The following is a 19,180-nucleotide window of genomic DNA, read 5'->3' on the forward strand; positions in this document are numbered from 1 at the left end:
ATGCTGTAGATCTTCTGAGAACAAAAACCTCAATCCTAGAAAAATGGATATCCTGGACCAGTCTTTATTTCAAATAGCTTGTCATTGTATCTCCATAACTATATTTACATTTGCCACATAACATGTCTTAATTTGGGTTTAAAAATATCATTTCTGAAATGGTGTCATATAACATTTTTGTCTTTTACAATATATGGTTTACATATTATAAATTAATATTTTCATATAGCTAATGTATTTAAAGTGGCATAACAAACTAATACTATAAAGTTACTTATAAATAAAATGTGTATCTTATTTTTATTTACTTACTTATTTATTTACTTATTTATTTATTTATTTTGAGAGAGAGAGAGGGAGAGAGTCCCATGAGGGGCAAAAAGAGAGAGAGAGAGAGAGAGAAGCAGGTTCACTTGAAGCAGTGTTCAAGCTCACAAACTATGAGATCATGACTTGAGCCGAAGTCAGATGCTTAACTGACTGAACCACCACGGTGCCCCTAAAATTTGTATTTTAAATTATAATTTGTCACATATAAAATATAAATTCTATAAATTTAGGGGAAATACTTAAGCCAACAAAAACATGTAAATGCTTACAATATGAAAGATTGTATTGCTAGACAATGAACATGTTCATGACGGGTTAGAAGAGGCACTTGAGAGATTTCTATTTTGCAGTGCTTGATGATAGATTAAGTCAACTAGGATTGTGATAGTGTATTTAAATCAGCATACATAAACTGGTACCTGATTTCAACTTTACTATTAAGAAATTTCTCACAACAGTCATCTAAGCAAATATTACAGAAAAATTTTAAAAATAGGTTTGCATTCTTTTTTTTTAACAGTGAAGAAATGGGCAGAAGATATGAATAGGTTTGCATTCTGAATATTTACAATTAAATTTTGTTCATTTAGCTAGCTGCTCTAAAAATTCAATAAGACAAAATAATTATCAAAAATGCCTTCCACCTATTAAGAATTATGATGATATCTTCACTTTTGGTGAAAATTCCAAAAACTCTTTTTCCTTTTGTGAAAAAAAAAATCATAAAAATACAATTAAGTATTCATATCCTATTTCCAAAGACTCATCAAAAATGATCCTACTTTGGGGCACCTGGGTGGTTCTTTCAGTTAAGCATCTGACTTTTGATTTCAGCCTAGGTCATGATCTCATGGTTTCGTGAGTTTGAGCCCCACGTTGGGCTCTGCAGTTATATAATAGGATGTTCTACAAATATGTTTTGAATGGTCTACTGATCAGAGACATACTTCTGCAGCACTGAGAAAAGACAGCAGCATGTTGATGAAAGGAAACCTTTATGTCTTAAAAACGTGCTTGTTAGATAATACATCTTGTAGACTATAAGTGGATAACTAAATCATAAGGATGGATTGTGTGAAACATAGGAGTGTCAGAAAGAACATTTTCTTGTGGTTCACATCATTTTCTAACCAACATTCTTTCCCCTTCCCTTCTCTTCACCCCTGCTACTACATAGACATAAAGATTTCAGGGAATCAGGAAGATTCTTAACATGGACACAGCACATTGAACCCACCAAAATGAATAAATGGTTCTCAGGTATGCACTCTGTGAAGTGGCACATAAGAACAATGGCAGGGGTTAAACAAAAATAGATATGTACTTGAAAAATACTTTCTTAGAAGAAAAGATAGTGTAATGGTCTTTGATTATGACACTCATACAATGCCATAATACATGCCTTTCTCCTGACCAAGGCAAGATAAAGAAGTGAATTAAGTCAGCAATGTGTTAGAATCTCTGGTAACAAGAGTCCAGGAGGATTCTACTATTAAGACCATTTCCCATCATATATCAGAGATTAATGGGTCTTTCAGAACAAAACATAATAGCTATGCCCAATGGAGGCTTCCATACAACTGCTAACAGCTTTCTAAATCTTAGTGAAATTTCAAAGGTGTTAATGGATTTGCACAACTCTTTCGACCACATATTTTCTGGAGGTCTGAAATGAAATTAAATTTGATTTGACTAATATTTGAAAAGAATTAAAATTATAAGAAACATTACAAATTAAGATACATGATACCTATTCTAATACCTTGAAAAAATTTAACCTGTGTTGGTTTCACTGGCAATTTGCTAGGTTCTACACCTGAGAAGCATTTAGCCCTAGCAGTGATCAATCATATCACTACTATTTCTAAATAGTATTTTCTGTAATAAGAGTAAGAAGGAAATATTACATTAGAGATGCATGCAAAAGATATTTTTACCTAAGTTGGAAAAAGAAACAGAATAAGTTTTAACAGATTTAATTGGTTCAATGTGCTTGGCCTTTATGGAAATATTGTAGTTATTATAAAAATAAATAATTCCATTTTTACACAAAAATAGAAATTTTATATAGAAGTCCTTTTCAGAAACATTCTTAGAAATTTCTAAAAACGAATTCATGGTCATTCACACTGAGTTGATTTCTTTACTTCTGTTATTGATTTATAATTCTATTACTATTTGCCTCTTGAGACTACTGTCTAAGCAAAACACAGCTAAAAATTATCCCAATCTAACTTATTCTTATGAAGTGGCAGAGAATAAATGGCTGAAAAAAAAAGCTACTTAAATTTTACAGGTTTCATTGTCTACTAACAAACTGCCCAGTTCAATATAAATCCTGTAATCCATCTTTAGTTTAGTTTTTTAAATCATGCTTTTTTACAATGATGTTAGTTTAGGCATTAATCTGAAAACCATTATAAAGAATTTTAAAAATACAAATATAAATCATAAAAATCATTGTTATCTTCCATAATGATCCATGAGATGTTTATATTTAGATGATGGTAAAAGAATGGATAAATATGGTTTTAAAAATTATTTGATGGATGGGGCACCTGGGTTGCTCATTGGGTTAAGTGTCCGACTTCAGCTCAGGTCATGATCTTGCAGTTCGTGTGTTCAAGCCCCGCGTCGGGCTCTGTGCTGACAACTCAGAGTCTGGAGCCTGCTTTAGGTTCTGTACCTCCCTCTCTCTTTGACCCTCCCCTGCTCACTCTGTCTCTCTCTCTCTCTTTCTCAGAAATAAATAAAATATTTAAACAATTAAAAAATATTTGATGGTATCTCAAAGCAATATATATACTATTTTAATTTACCATTATTCTCCTTGATATTACCTAGAACTATAATCAAGTAGGACCTAAAGTAACTGTTATGAGTTAAACTGTGCGTCACTTCCCAAAAAAGAATGTTGTAGTCCAAATCTTCAGTACTTCAGAATGCGGCCTTATGTGGAAATAGGGTTCTTCTACAGGTAATCATGTTAAATTAGATCACTGGGTAAGCTTTAGTCCAGTATGACTTCTAAAAAAGGGGAGTTTGGACACAGACTCAGACACGCACAGACAGAAGACAATGCGGTGACACACAGGGAGATAGCCATGTGACTATAGTGATGCATCCACAAGCCAGGGGACACCAAGGTTTAACAGAGAACACCAGAAGCTGGCAGAGGCAGAGAATGATTCTGCCTAGAGTTGTCAGGGACAGCATGGCCATGCTGATACCTAGATAATAAATCTCTGTTGTTTCAGGCCACTCAGTTTTTGGTACATTAAGACTGCAGCATTAGGAAACTAATACAAGAACCTTAAAGAATGTCTGATCCCATAAGTCAAAAAACTGATGTAAGAAATTTATGATGTGTCTTGCTGCCCAAGATCACAGACCTACTTCAGACAGAATTCTGCAAACAAGGGCCTAGTTTTCTTTTTTTTTTTTTTAATGTTTTTATTTATTTCTGACAGAGAGACACACACACAGCCTGAGCAGGGGAGGGTCAGAGAGAGAGGGAGACACAGAATCTGAAGCAAGTGGCCTAGTTTTCTTGACTACAAGTTCAGGGATGCTTCTTCCTCACCTTAGCAAATGAAAGACTGAAAATTCTCAATTTCAAAAGGTTCATCAAAAGTTAATGCTTTTAAACTATTTTATTTAGAGTCTTATGTTTAAAGTGAAAATAAATAGTAGTTCTGTACTTCTGGTGCAATTCTTTCCAAGTAGCCATGCTCCAATTTCTAAAGCTGTGTTTTCAATCTGATTCAAGATAAAATTAAGACTTTTTACTAACCCATTTGATATTTGATTTTTATCAAATGATTCGTTACTACATGCAAGGTGATATGACGATTAAAAATTATTAAAACAAGGGTGTCTGGCTGGGTCAATCAATTGAGTATGTAACGTAATCTCAAGAGTCATGACTTCAAGCCCATGTTGGGTGAGGGGCCCACTTAAAAAAATTATTAAAACAGAATGAAGAGGAAAATAAAAGAATCATGTATCATGAAAGATCAGACTCTCAGTTCTTAAGTTACTCAACATTTAGGTGGGATATTTGAATTATGTAATCTCCTAAAACATTAATGTTACAAAATCCTTATAGATATCATGAATCATCTCATTGTTTATTTCATTTGTAAGAATAATTATTTCTTCCAACTACTATGGGAGATTCAAAAAGGCAGAGAAAGATTTTTATACTTCTAAAATGTATCACTATGCCAAACACAAAACTGATGCTCTAAAATGGAGAAATATATCCATTCGGGCAGCATTTAATTAGCAGTTAATATGTGCCAGATATTACTCTGTACGCTGGGAATAGAGCAATGAAGAAATCATACAAAAATCTCTGCCATTACTGAGCTTACTTTCTAATGAAGAGAGATATGGAAGAAATAAAATAAGTTATATAGTATATTTGAAGATGATAAGTACTATGGTGAAAAACAAGGCTGGGGGCGAGAATTAAGGAATACTGGGGGCTGCTGCCATTTTAGTTAGGGCTACATAGCAAGGCTGAGGATTTCAACTTGACATCAACTTGAGCAAAGACTTGGAGAATACATGTTTGACCTGCTGTAAGCTTTAAGACCTAGTTGCATATTTTCATTGTCAATAAATAAGATGGCACTACTTCCTGGCTCGTCTAGGATGGTCCCCGTTTATGTTTCTTATCCTAGTAAAACTATTAGTAGTTCCCCCTTAATTCTTACCGGCGTTTCAGATTGAATGATACATTACACTGTCAGACTACTTAGATCGTCATCCCCACACACTATGTACCAATGTACCAATGTTTATTAAATGAATGAATCAAAAAAAAAAAAAAAGCATATCTCCATCTCATCTATTTGTCAAATGTTTAACCTCCTTGTCTAGCAATATGGCCATCAATCCCAAAACACTGATACCAAGATTAGTCCCCTTAATATCCTTAGGTGAAAAGCTCAAAAGATATACTTATGATTAGCATCAACAATAACAATTTTCTCTCACTATGTAAGTTTTATTTAGTATCCTCCTTGTCTTTCATTTCACCGCTGAGACCAACATCTTTATAGAGGTCCAGATGGTGCAGAGAGATTATAACAATGAAAGGTAGCTCATGCTGAGGGCCTAAAGGAAGAACAAATCACGACTTGCCTGAAAGACCAATTTCAATTACACACTTACTATGTCCTTATCAGATGGGGCACTTGCTCTGCACTGTGCCTCCTGCAACTTTAGATAACCTGTGAGTGGATTGGTAGTTATATGCTAAAAGCATGGGCAATTAAAATTCTTCCTACTGTACATAAGATACATCACATCCATTTTAGAAGTCAGGGAATTCATCAAAAATGATTAACTGTATAGAAATCCCATGTTAATTCTCTGAGATTATATGTTACAAAAGACTTTAGGAGAGGAAACTGAAGCATTCCATGTTTGTCAGGCTGGCCCATCCAATTTGTAGAAGTGGGCTGTCAGAAGAAGACAAAGACTTCACCTCAGATATGTAATTTACTTTCCCCACCCAATTCCAGATTTAGGAAGAAATGCTAATGAGGGTTTGAGGCTCATTTTGGAGTCTGCATAAATTCAGCCCTGTCAACTTTGCCTATGCCCCTCTGCAAAGTGGAAAATAGTGAGGTTCTACATACCATGCTAATGTATAAATAACTTCTATGCTCATTTAGCCACTTTGGCACATCCAAGAAAATGACATTATGAATGAGCTACATTACCTAGAGGAAACAGACAGACTAAATGTGGGCTCCTACACAACTTAATATGCATCTAATGTACAACTTAAGCAGTATCTTCCACACTAAGTGACAGGCAATTTATCTCCATACATCAGTATGTGTCATGAATATGACACATCTTTATTGTTGAAGGAATTTGAAATTTACAGCCATAACTTGCTTTTCCTATCTCCATTTATTAACAACCTACTTGCAGAAATCAAATTAATTGCCACATTCATGCCTACGCTTGCCTGAATTTAATTAATTTCGTTTAAGCTTTTTCTATCCTTTATTGAAATCAATCCAAGCAAGAGGTCATTGTCTAAAAGTGACAGAGTTACATATGTGTGTATATGTGCATATTTTGCATTATGAAAAATCCCTCTATTTCTGTTTATGTAAACGATCTACGTTAGTCACAGGACATTTACCTCAATTTAATATCTGTTATTTAGAGTGCTTATTTTCTGGCAAGACAAATGTCAACAGTTTTTGAAAACTAAGCACTGTTTATTGTTTAGCTGGCAGTTATAAAGTAAGCAATTCTAACATTTCATTTATTTCTAAGAAAAGATAGTTTAAAATTCCTGTAACCCAAAGGGTTTCTGGATAAATTTCCAGTTTATTTCATAAGATTTTCATACTCTTGGCACCAATTCCCTGCTGTTGTGTTTCAAAGCCATTTATCAACCCTGGATGTATATATTTGGTATTTAACTTAATGAAGTAGAATTCATTTAGATGAATAATTTGTGGAAGAAAACAAAGTCTTTTACATGTGGACAGACTTATGTCTTATTGATTAAAAATGGTTTATATTAACCAACAAACACAATTTTATGCAGAGTGTTTCCTTTTTATCACATAACACCAAATAACTAACTTGGCTGAATTTTTCACAGGTTTTTTAGCCCCCAAGTGGACAAAGACTCTCCTTATGGAGACCACTGGGTCTACTTTTCTTCTTTCTAATCATCTCATCTATGAGTGGACAGGTTACCCCCAACCAGCAGAACTGCTCACCAATAAACCTTTTACTAACTCATCACCTGCCACTTGGCCCTGCCAAATTTATCCCCTTCAAATGGTCTTATATTACTGTTAACAATCTTATTTAGGTTACAGATAAACATGTTACTATATATGGGAACAGTGGGGGGGCTGAAGGAAAAACATTCTAACAATTATTGAAGGGTATCAGCAGTTGAGAAGAATGTCTGACTCATAGGTGATTTCTTAAATCATCTTTATAGAATACAACCATAAATAAATTACATGGTTGTCAATTACAGGAAACTCCCAAAAGACTCACTCAGTTTTCGATAACACATGGTTAAGAGCCCAAGATTCTTCAGCGTCTTTCTTCAAAATCCTGAAACTGCTATTTTTACTAATCCTTAACTGTCACATTAAGATTTTACCTATTTTTTGGGCTCCTGGGTGGCTCAGTCAGTTAAACATCTGACTTTGGCCTAGGTCATGATCTCGTGGTTTGTGAGTTAATGCCCCGTGTCATGCTCTGTGCTGACAGCTCAAAGCCTGGAGCCTACTTCAAATTCTGTCTTTCTCTGTCTCTCTCTGTATTTCTCTCTCTCTCAGATAAATAGATATTTAAAAAGAAATAAAGATCTTTACCTACTTTCATTAAGTCTGTACAGTGAAAGACCACCTTAAGCCAAATTTCTAATTCTCAATTTACTCTGACCTTGTCTTTACTCCTCCAAGACCTAGTCTAGGAGTCCCTTACCACAGTAAGCAAAGCATTCAGCTTTGTCTTATCAACAGACTGTGTTGGTAATATGTGGAGAGCAGGCATTGACATTAACCATTTCTTACACAAAAGAGGGTACAGATTAGTGGGAGAAGACTGTTCTCCTAAAAGGTAGAAATCATTTATTAGAATTCCTTTGGAAGAAAACTTAATCTTTAGTTTTAATTCCTCCCATGTTTTCCTGGTGTCCAGAATAGTATGTTACTCTCAACACAAGAAAAGGGGTGGGATGCCTGGGTGGCTCAGTTGGCTGAGTGTCTGACTCTGGTCATGATCTCATGGTCAAGAAATTATCCCTGATTTGGGCTCTGTACTGTGGGTGGAGCCTGTTTAGGATTCTCCCTCTATTTCTGTCTCTGCCCCTCCCTAGCTGAGGCTCATGTGCACACATTCTCATTCTCTCTCTCTCTCTCTCCCCGTCTCTCTCTCTCTCTCAAAATAAATAAACATTAAGAAAGAAGAAAAAAAAAAGAAGAAGAAAAGGAGTAGACAGACTGCCCTGGGTCACAGGAAGCATTAAGGCTTAAGGACTGATATGAGAACTACCTAGTAAATATATTCTGTGTATAGTATAGTCTATAGTTTAGTCATCCTCAGCTAATCCCTGAATTAAAACAATTGCCTTTGAGATGAACAGGAGAGAGCCCTATAGTTTGGATGAATCCAGGAGATCATTTCAGATATTATCCTTATCCCTAACCAAGTCACAAAACCATTAAAATAATTACCATTTATTGAATACTTACTATTTATTGAGTGCTTCTTATAAGCCAGGCAATGAAAATATGTGATCACTTTTAATTTTCAGATCAGTTTAATATAGTAGATGATATAATCATCATTTTCTAAAGAAGAAAGTGATTCAGATAAAGGAAACTTTCCTAACATCCACTCAAAAATACCTCCATCTCAGTCACCCTCTCTGAAAACATGATGGTTTACTTTCTTCGTGGAACTTTTCATCATCCAAAATTATCTTGTTCTTTGATTCTTTACTTGTTATCTCTGTTTACCCGGCATAAATTTATACTTCAGAAGATTAGAGACCTTGCCACTTATCTACATCTATACCATTATTGCCTAGAATAGCCCTTAGGACATAGTAAATGCTCAGTAAGTATTAAATTGATACAACAGAGATTACAACAGGGTAAGGGCTAAAATATTAATTTTAATGTCCTTCAGTAATTCTGATATGTACACCCCTCTTCCCTTCATGAACATGTCTGGTATAAATATCTACTCTGCCAACTAAAAGGAAAATGAAGGCTTTTTATATTTTAGTAGGAAAAAAAGGGTAGAAAATTCATACAAAAGCTTGCTTTGACTGATGAAAATGATGATTCTTTTGAAATACTGAATTTGCTAGCTTATAATCAACACTAATAGCATATTTCAATATTGTTGACTGGTTTTTAGAGACTACTGTTTCAGTGTTGTTTTTCACATTAAAATTTATTTTCTAGCATCTAACAGTGGGTGACAAGCTTCAAGGGGTGGTAGGTAGGAATAGAGAAGATCTCTAGAGATGACTCAAAAATTTCCATTGACTTAGTCAGTAATTCCATACTGTTTTTTTTTAAATCAGAAGCACAGGTGACCTCTGCATATACCAACCACACTGCTTTTTTGTTTTGCTTTGCTTTTTCAAGTAACAGTAAAACATACGTGGCCTTACTGAATTCTCCACAACTGAAGCTGTCACAGACGTGTCTTGAATCAGTATTCTCAAAATGTCAGGCATGAGGCCTGAAAAGAAGAAATGCTCTCTACTTCAATCAATTCACTCACTCAAATCAATCTACTACACTGGTGAGTTAACGATTTCTGGTCTACAAGCAAGAAATTCTTTTTCTCTTGTTTTTAAGATGTGAATCCTATGGTATGTTTAGCTCATGCTACTATATTTGCCTTAATATCCTTAAGAAATCTCTGTACACTTTTAAAGACTCACACAAGAAAGGGACACCTGGCTGGCTCAGTTGGTTAAGGTCTGACTTCAGCTTAGGTCACGATCTCAGGGCTCGTGAGTTTAAGACCCCAATCAGGCTCTGGGATGACAGCTCGGAGACTAGAGACTGCTTCGGATTCTATGTCTCCCTCTCTCCCTGCCCATTCCCTCCTCATGCTCTGTCTCTCTCTCAAAAATGAATAAACATAACCCCCCAAAAAATTAAAGACTCATAGAAATTACTAGAAATATGCTGAGGCTAGATCTTACACCCTAAAAATCACTTTAGTCAAAGAAATATCATAGTTCTAAAAATATTCCATCTGCAGTTATGCTACTACATTCCTCACATTGTTTTTACTCTGAAAGCAATAAATCAAGACAAAGTAACAATTCAAGAGAAAAATAAAATTTCATTTATGATTTCCTCATTGTAATTAATAAATTAAGAAACAGGCATTTAGAAAGAATGTGTAATCTCTCAAGGTCACAGGTAAGTATGAAAGAACTTGGACCAAATGTCAGGTCTGACTCTAGAGTTAAGGATCCAAGCCACTGCCACTCTGCCATTTTCCCCCTTACTAGCATTCCTTGGGAAAGTCATTCCTCAATGGTTCAAGGTTATCACCTTGGGTGCACAACTCTAAAAAGGCTAGCTACATATTTGAAAAGAACTGCTCCTACTTCTTTGCCTTCATTTGGCAGGGCAAGTGGTTGGCTTACTCTTCACCAACAATTTTAGAAGGGGATATGTTCGAAGGAAAGCTGATGGCTGTTGAGCTCTGAAATAAAAGCCTGAAGCAAAAACCCTGTGGGATTTCCTGTTAACATTCCAGAAAGGATTCACACATGATGAATCTAGGCCTTCATATGATATATTTCAAATTTCCCCTTACCTGTTGTGCCACTTAGACTCAAAAATGATTTGGAGAAAATACCTAATAGAACAAATCTACCAAGGCTTATCTTTGCAGGCAGTAAAAGTGGGAGCATTGTTTGTGTCGCCCTGCACACTCTTGGAGGGCAAGAACCCAGCAGTTATTGCATGGACTGGCCCCTTCAGGGAGGGAAGGACAACTGGCACTTTGGGGCTTACAGGAAGGGGGGAATGAAGATTGCTCAAGTTGATCTAAAACTGAGGAACTTGTCTTATCAAAAGTTAAGTCCCAACTGGTTCCCCAAATGCACTTTGTCTTACCTGTCATCACTCACTGTGCTGCTCTTGACAGAAATATCTTTCTTTCTTTCCAGTTACTTTGTAAGATTCTTCAAAGAATAACTAAAATCTTTCTACCTCCAGAAAACTCTGTTGATCTCTCTCTGATTTCCAGCACCTCTGAAATGCTATCGCACATGTGTATCCTGAACTACGTAACAAAGGATATAATTTGACACTTAGCCAAGAAAACCTTACCAATGCCCTCAAATAAACTTTAGACAGGCTTCTCCCTGTCTAAAAGTAAGGCTCCTGAACCCCCTTTTCCTATGGCATTTACTTTAGAAAACTTATTATTGTAAATTATATCTCTGTCCCTTTTTGATGCAAATCTTCTAGGTTTGAACTTCTAGGTTTATAACCCAGGGATGTCTTTCTCAAGGTCTTGGGAGACATCCCTTTGACATGTAATCATCAGGAAAGATAGGGTCCCAAATGCCAGTCTCTGTGGGATGGCAAAAGCCTATTATTAATGAGCATCAATTAGCAAGCAAAGGGTCTAATCACTTTGACCAACCTCCCCCACCAACGTCTTCTAGTACTTTCCACTAGTTCATGCCAGCTATCAAAAAACTCTCCTACCTTTTGTTTCAGTGGACTGAATTTAACCCCTCTCTCCTATACCAAGAGTCTTGACTCCTATTACAATCATCTTAAAGTCTTCTTCACTTATTTAACTTGTCTAGTGAAATTTCTCTTTGATACAGTATTCTTCTAATTTATCAGTTGTTTCCTATGTGTAAATTTTCCTGAACCAGAATATAAGATCCTGAATTAGAATGTTTAATTAAATAACCTGGGTCCTTCTGGAATGTATTTGGTTAAAATATTCCATCTCTTCTTCTACCATTTCCACTTTCCCCCAATACATCATGCCCAGCCACCTGGGATATTCTATATCTATATGTATCTATATCATACATGCTATATGTCTGAATTGTAATTTTTGGAAAAGTACATTTTTGGGCCTCCCTCTCCAACTGCTTTTAACAAGGATCTAAGAAGCAGTCAGTAAATACCAGCTTCCTTGGTAGTCACATGCTGGGTCTCAGAAAACAGATTACAGATGTACCCATAGTTATTACTTGTCATAACTCTTTTAACTCTCTTTCCTGGCTTAGTGAGGGTGGGCTCAGAATCGTTTTCAACATCACATTCCAAACAACTAGTTCTGCTCAATTTGGTTGTACAAACAAATTGAAACCAACCTCCCCTTTTTAGAATAAAAGATGTCACTTTAATCTAAAGAATAAATTATTTTAAACTGTCTTTTGACAAGGTTCATCACCTCTGTGCTTAAAGGACCATTTATTATATGATGAGTAAACTATTTCACATAATTAAAAACTCAATATCAAAGAATAAACTGTTCTTCTCCCCACACACATTTGAGTTGTGAAAATCACTGGCAGAGGGCATCTAAAATTAAACAGACCAAAAACATGCTCAAAAACAACAGATTTTGTTTTCTTGAGAGAACTTTCCCAGTCAGTATATCTTCCTTGGAAAATAAAGCCTTCTGATTGTGATCACCTGGAAACTTCCAACTGTTTTTATTCTAAAAGTAGTCATTGTTATTTATGAGGGGATGGAGCTGTGGTAGAATGTTCTCCTCTCTAATAGGATCACACTTTCTTGTTACCTTTCTATACCTGAGAGTTTAGAATGTAAAGAAAAAAACACAAGGAACCACTTTAGCAAGCTAAATTTACGAAACAACGATAACCAAGAAGATGATCTTCTCAGATGAAAATATAGAAATTGAAGAACCAAGGGACAGGAATCTACCAAGAGCCACTTGGTATCCATTACTTCCTCCTTTAAGAGGATTAGATATTGATTGTTAAAAATGGGAGAGGTGAGATTGGTTTCAAGGTCGATTCATAGATGAACCAATTGCCAAGATAAAAAAAAAAAATGAGATGAAGGGATGAGAGTTTCTTAACACAGGATGAGCAATATGATTTTTAAGAAATTTGAAATTGAGTATGGTTTATTAACTTAAAATAAAGTGAGATAATTAATGGGTAATGAAAGATCTTCCAGATGAAACAGACAGGCAGATAAAATACAAAGGAGAGACCACCAGCAGAGAAGGAGAGACACCAGGAACAAGGCTGTGCAAGGTTCTCATCTGCTTTCTGTTGCCTTTTTACCAGGCCCTTACGAGGACGCTGAAATTCTATGAGATGGAACTGTGTCTTATAATTCACATTTTTCACCAATGGAGGCTTAAACTGTTTTCTTGAATTAAAAAGAAAAGGTACATTAAGGCATTCCTAACTGTGCCTTTGTTTTTATTGTAACACTAGAAAACACCACAAAGGAATTAAAGGTCTTTTCTACAAAAAAAAAAACAAAAAAACAAAAAAACAAAAAACAAACAAACAAACAAAAACCTAAAGGAGAAATTGCTAAGCTATGTTAGTGATGGTCTGAGAGGCAAGGAACCCAGGTGGAAGGGCAGATGGTTATAGCCAGAAGGGGAGAAAGTGGGCCAAGTTCTTGGAACCCATGGGATATAGGATATGGAAGGTGAATAGAATGTTGGCTAGGAGAGAGAACTGGCCTCACAGGATCTGACCAGGGAAAAGGACCTACTCTCCTCTACAGTAGCCTTACAACATGGCATTTGAAAAACCTTCTTAAATAAACTCTAGAATACTATCCACAAGGGCAACACCACCAGCCCCTCTCCTCACCCCCTCCAGACAAAGAAGGCAAGTGGAAGACAACTCTGAGCAAGGATGATTCTTTCTTTTCTCATGCCAATTGAACTCTGAAGAGCCTTTGATATGCTTCTCATTTCATTTTCGTTTGTTGTCACATAAAAATAGAGAATTAAAGTATAATTTTTTGTGATTGTAAAATATGTTTGTCTATGTGCTCTGACCCCAGAAGAAAGCCATATTTCTGCCACTGCGTTGATTGTCAAAAAGAATTAGGTTCTGGTCCAAGACCTTGAACAACTTAACTTCTTTAAATTCTGCTTTTGGTTAAGGAGAAAACAGCTATATTGCCTTTCACACAATCTCAGAGTTGGGAAAAAATAACATAGAGATTATCAAATCTAATTTTTCATTCATATACACATACTACTTGTGTCAGTATTTGCTTGATATTTTTATTTAAATAAATTCACTTTTTACCTTTTTTACAGTATTTTAAAAATAATATTAATATTAACATGAATACATGAATAAAAAACTGGTAGCATGTGTCACAAACAGGAAGTGTTAACTTAAGAAAATGTTCATCTGAATATCAACTAAAATCAACTGGTATATATGTTATTCTCTGATTTAGTGACATATCGATCGTCCTTTCCTAGTGCCGCCCACAGAGTATCATAAAATATTTTTTAAATACTGTGCTAACAAGCAGGTATCTGTTAATCTCAAAACGGTTCTCCCAGAAAAGGAATCTCACTAGTCTGATGTGGTTTATTCTCAGTAAGCCCACCTTGATTCGCTATCAGTGTTCACTGTTGAAACCAACCCAGAGCCAGAAAGAGGCTGAAACACTTGTAAGAGGAGTGGTAGTTTGTGGAATAAATGTGTTGTGATGATTTTTTTTCTCTATTGTCTTAGAACTGCCTGTATGTGCTGACTAGTTGCACAAAGGAACTTTTAGACATCCTATATGGTCACATTTCTTCAACCTCTTACTGAACAAAACAACTTCACAGTGGGATATCAGTGAAGATTTTTAAATGGAAATCTGCATGAAAGCAGTGCAATATACATGCTATCTTTGCTCGGAGAGAAAGAATCCTTCACATCCAGGTTCTCCAAAGCTCATTCTATGATTATTTTCAGTGGAACAAAACACTTACATTTTTCTGTATCACAGTCACAAGTTTTATTTAGTCTATGTGTTTTATTTCTGAACTCACAAAGTAGTGTAGCTTATAGGGGAGATGATATTGAAAATTATCGGTGAGATGCTTTTTTTTGCAGTAACCCATCTTTATTCATGTCTTAGCTTTATGCAAGAAACAGGACCAGAAAAAAAAAAAAATAGAGCTAGAAGCCCCATCATGCATTCATATGATTAGGACACTGGGCTTAGGGAAGAAATCTCTTTTATACCTATGATAAACTTGGGTGTTTAATTTTCCCTGCAACCAAGCATATCCCTTACTGGATAAATGGCTCAAAGAGGTTCTCTATACAACTTGTTATCCATAAACACAGGCACCCTAATCTGTATTTGTCACTGTTATTTTCTTTAATATGTAAGTCAATTATAGCAAGCTTTAAATAGAGCAGCATAATGAGAAAATCTCTCATAATTGAAGAAAAAGGAGTGCAGAACTTCCTGCCAACACAAACTGTTAATTTTGTAAACACTTTATGCACTTTTTCTAATTTCTATGTTTTATTCAGGCTGTAAGTTTCCGCAAAATAATGTTTTTAATGAAATTTCCCCCATTGAGTGCAATTTTCTTACTTTAAATGATGACTACATTTTGAATGTGAAACGTCTGTAAAATTCTCCTTGGCAAAAGGCAAGATTGAAATCACTTCCATTTTCAGGAAATTGTGTGATCAGCATGGCAGATATAGCAATAGATATTTCCCTTCCTTTTAGAGACCCAGATGCTTATTATTTGAATAGCTATAAAGATTGTCACTTCATCTCACAATTCAATATTGTCATTTAATATAGAAGTATATTAGGCTTCAAAAAAGAAAAAAATGGATGAGCAAGAAAAAACTCATGTACAAACACACATGACTTTTTTTTCCTAGCAAAAGTTAAAATTGCATTTCACTTAACCGAATAAAAATACAGAGCATAACCCCTCTTCTATACTAACATGAAGACTTATTGTAGTATGCAAGCATATACCAATGCTAACATCCACAGAACAGTGCAAGAAAAAAAAAAAATAAGAAAGTCCCATGGAAACCTACCATCAGAAGGAGAGTGTATTCATCTTGCTGTGTACTGTGGTACAGTACATTCAACACACTACATTGTGAATAGCAATGGTCTAACTTTAAGCTGTACTGTCTTACATATTTTAAACCACACTTCATTTGAAAGAACAGACTGGTTATTTCCAAGATGTCTCACTGAAAACTTTTTATAGTTTGAGGAAAATGACTTGGTGCTTGGCACGATAGCCAAAGGCCTTTTGCTTTTCTGACTACGATTCAAATCTTACTTGGCCCAACTTGACAGTCATTCTTCCTGACAACTTTAACAGGTTTCTGTAAATGGTATGATATTTGCAGTTTTCTTGCACTTGGGATTCTGCTCTACAGCTAATGCAGGCACAGGGACTTGAAAATATAATATTTTTACAACAATACAAGTATTTTTGTTTGGCTTTTCAACTACTATTCAATGTGGATTACAGGACAGATTTTTTTGGTTTTTTGTTTTTTTGTTCGTCAGATTTGGCAACAGCCAGGAAACTATTTAAAAGATAGATTACTGGGTCCTCCCTCCAGAGGTTGGAATTAAGTGTGTCTGGGGTTTGGGCCAAGAAACCTGTGTTTTGAGAAAGCTCCTCAAATTATTCTTATATTATAGGCTGCCCAGTTCAAATACCCTCTCTGAACATCTTAGAGTTGGGATTAGATTACCAGAAAACCAATAGTGCACAACTGAGAAGAGGAAGACTGTGTGTCTAGAAGATAATCTCATTCCCAAGTTTTATACTTTTCTACTGTTCCATGTCATGTGTACTATTTTAAATATCAGTACAGGAGAAAAAAAGGAAGACTGTGTATTTACTTAAGTTGCATATAGAGTGCTATAGATATATGTTCCTAAGAATTTTAATGTCCCTTTTAATGTCCCAAATGATACCTATAGTCCTCTTCTCACTTGCTCTGCACATGAACTTGATAGTTTATGTGGTCATTGGGGGAAAAAAAGTAACATTATGTACTATGAGCAACAGGACATAAGTGGTTACTTTTCCACCAATAGGAAGCCATAGTCTCTAAGAATGCATTTCGTTAGGGGCATAATTTAGCAGAAGACGGCTGGTTGTTCTCAGTTTTCATTATGAAGACAGAATGAAAGATAATAAGCTTCAACCATACAGGCTGACACTTAACATTGCTGAGAAGCAATCTTCAAACTACTGGAAAGAACAGTCTGGTGACAAAGTGCTTTCAGATTCAGCTATGGAAGAGGACATTAAGGAGACTATCACCTCAAAAACTAGACAGCTTCTCACGTGGCTAGTACTATTTATGCATGCCCCTCCTACCTGAAAGGCAAGAGGAAGACTGAGGAACTCGCTGAGGCTGTTTGCAGCCCTGTAAATTTATGGGCAATTCTTTTATAACAACTTCAGAAAACGGATCTCTCTCTCAACCTGCACATAACTTCTTACTTGTTTTTCTCATTTAGTGTATTCTATCAGAATAACTCCAAGAGGAAACTCTTTCCCAAGAGAAAAGGTGAGATAAGGAATAATCTATTCAGTGAAAAAAATAAGTTTTATTCTCAATTTATAACTTAGAGCAAATCTAGTACCAATATATAATCATCGTTTCCTGCAAATTTTATATCAAGACAACTGTGTACAAAGAGATGTATTTATTTTTAACTGTCTTATTTTAGGCAAGTGTCATAACTTAAAGAATAATTGTGATGATTAATTACTTTTGTTTTTAATTCATTTAATTTCTTCTGATGGTGATAGCATTCTCTGGTCTTTCAGAGTGGTAATGTACAAGTTATTTTCCACTTCAATATCACATTCCTGTGTAGGTATTCCTATGGCATGACTAATTTAGATTAGATTATTTAGATTTCGATTATTAGAGAGGTTTTCAGTAGCGAATAATTCTCAGAGAACTGACCCACCCCATTCTCACAATAATTGTCACATCCAATATATCAGACACAACTGGAGACAAATGCCCTTTTATATAAAGGACCAGTCTTCTACAATTACTTCTAACAAGTTGGCAAAACTCTCGCACCAGTCTAAATGTTAACACTGAGTTTTACAGTACTGCTTTCTTTTTTAGTTGCATACACACTGAATGATATGGATACTACTTTATTTGTGTGCTTTGTTGAGAGACAACTTTGATAAACTTGCTTCAGGGTGAGAGCGGAGTCTGTGTGCTGTCTGCGTCAGTTTTAAGAAAGAGGAGAAAAGAGAACTTCATACTGCCAGAATGAAGTCAGGAGGGAGAGAGGAACCTGGCTGAGGGGGGAGCACTCAGTGGAGAGCTCAGTGAAAAAGCTTTCGGCAGTTGCACGACTAGGAAAAAACTTTGGTGAATAGTTATGGTTGGCAGTATTTTATATGGGTTGATTTCAGATGTGAAAAATGCCTTTCCTTTCCTGTTGTAAAGGATGATCACTGGTGAATTCTATGTGGCTCCTGATGCTTTTGTGGGAGTAGATTCTGTTTGGAGGGCTTACAGAGAAAAATGAAGAGGCAGTTAACATCTAGGTTTTAGAAGTATATACTCAGAGACTAACCTCTTTGAAAAAAGATACATGAGGACATCAATTTCTCTTGAGAGTGGTTCATCATTCCCCATTGAGTCTGCAATTCTTCAGGGTCTAGGTCAAGGCCTTTTTCTCCAGGAAGCCATTTCTGATTATCCCCTCCTAGTAATCTTCCTCCCTTTTGAATTCATACAATTCTTACCACTGTGCCACTTAATTTAGCATGTAATCTATTGCCTTTTGGAAGACTTAATACAAATAAATGAAAAATAGAATGCAATGCAGACCAAAGCCTGCAACCTTATTATTCATTCAACCCAGCACTAGATGATGAGGGTTTACACCACCTGCTGTAACATGATGCAATCTGATGCAAGGATCTTTTCCTGTTATACTTTTACATGTGCTTCTGGGTGCTCTGGTTACAGAGCTAGGTATCAGCATTTTATTGATGGGTAAATGTTTTCTTTTCCTAACAGATAAAATGAGCAATGGGGAGTGGGGAGGGGGCAAAAGGGGGGCAGGGAGAGTTCAGCATGTTTTATCTACATAGAATTTATTTTCAGAATGCGTCAAGACAAACTTTGGAGCCAATTGCTTCATTGTTTATGGTTAGATCCCAAAAGGCTGGTTGAATTAAACTGTACATATTCATCAGCAGGCACTGCCAATAAAGACACAAATAAGACAAATTAATATTTTTTAAAGCTGTCTTCACAAAATTTCTATGTGGTTTTGAT

At 35.6% G+C, this 19,180-nt stretch overlaps 1 protein-coding gene across 5 annotated transcripts in view; it reads right to left on the reverse strand.

The window, feature by feature from the left end:
• Window positions 1-19,180, reverse strand: part of NRXN1 (neurexin 1) — a 1,134,059-nt gene that overhangs the window by 934,901 nt on the left and 179,978 nt on the right. The gene's annotated exons all lie outside the window — the stretch shown is intronic.

Source organism: Crocuta crocuta, unplaced genomic scaffold, assembly GCF_008692635.1.
Source record: "Crocuta crocuta isolate KB4526 unplaced genomic scaffold, BGI_CrCroc_1.0 scaffold118, whole genome shotgun sequence".
NCBI lineage: Eukaryota > Metazoa > Chordata > Mammalia > Carnivora > Hyaenidae > Crocuta > Crocuta crocuta.